Raw genomic sequence first — 1,454 nt, 5'->3', positions numbered from 1 at the left:
GATGTTATAGACTTGCTGTTATAGACTCGCTATGTTAGACTCTCGCTGCATTATTTAGAGATGTCTCAATCATGGAACTTTTACTTTGCATTCACAACTTATGTTATTTTCGAGCTATGGTTTTGTAATGACCTTTGTGTTACGTACTTATGTTAATGCTTTCTATTCGTAGAAGCATGTTATCTTTTGTAACATTTGACGTTGGTAAAAATGTTATCTTTTATGAATGCAAAACTTGTTTTAAAACAGCATATAGCGTTGTAACCGTGTAATGGACCTGTTGTTGATGATCCGTACACATTGATTTTGTACGGGTTGTCACAATTGGTATCAGAGCATTCGTTGTAGGGAATTAGGTTGCATTAGTGTGTCTTGACCGAGTCGAGTAGGATTCACTAATAGGACTAATCTACAACTTGCTCGTTTACTTGTTTCTGCGAAATTGCTGCATGCTACCGTTATATATTACTACATGTTACTTCTTATTACTACTGCATGCTACTGGTTACCTGATACTACTACATGACACTACTATCTACTACAGTTTTGTGTACTGCAATAGACTATCTAGGTTATCGTTGATGCTGTTTCTTGCGACATGTCTACTATTCGCAGTACCGACTTGGAAAATTTATCTTTCCTAGTTCAGATGTTTTTCTGAACCCTTTTCCCACTCGCCTAACCCTAAGAACTAGTAATGTAATCCACCTGTTACTACCGTTCCACCATTCCAGAGATTGAAACATTACTTCACGCAATCTAGGCAGAGTACCCCTCAGATTACACGCCCACTAAAGTTGATCCTCGGAGGAGGAGAGATGTGAGGACTTGTCGGAGTAACCGTACCTCACCCCACCCCCCGAGCTCACCCTAACTAGCCACGTATAACGTATGAACATTAGAAGGTTGTTCAGTGAAATGTCCCGTTCTTATTGATTAAAAACGTTCCATATTAATTGATTTCGTTGCGAGGTTTTGACCTCTATATGAGACGTTTTTCAAAGACTGCATTCATTTTTAAACAAACCATAACCTTTATTTCATCAATAAAGGTTTAAAAAGCTTTACGTAGATTATCAAATAATGATAATCTAAAATATCCTGTTTACACACGACCATTACATAATGGTTTACAATACAAATATGTTACATCGAAATCAGTTTCTTGAATGCAGTTTTTACACAATAACATACAAACATGGACTCCAAATCTTGTCCTTATTTTAGTATGCAACAGCGGAAGCTCTTAATATTCACCTGAGAATAAACATGCTTTAAACGTCAACAAAAATGTTGGTGAGTTATAGGTTTAACCTATATATATCAAATCGTAACAATAGACCACAAGATTTCATATTTCAATATACATCCCATACATAGAGATAAAAATCATTCATATGGTGAACACCTGGTAACCGACAATAACAAGATGCATATATAAGAATATCCCCATC

This window comes from Rutidosis leptorrhynchoides, chromosome 1 (genome assembly GCF_046630445.1).
Source record: "Rutidosis leptorrhynchoides isolate AG116_Rl617_1_P2 chromosome 1, CSIRO_AGI_Rlap_v1, whole genome shotgun sequence".
NCBI lineage: Eukaryota > Viridiplantae > Streptophyta > Magnoliopsida > Asterales > Asteraceae > Rutidosis > Rutidosis leptorrhynchoides.
Note: the sequence above shows the minus strand (reverse complement) of the source record.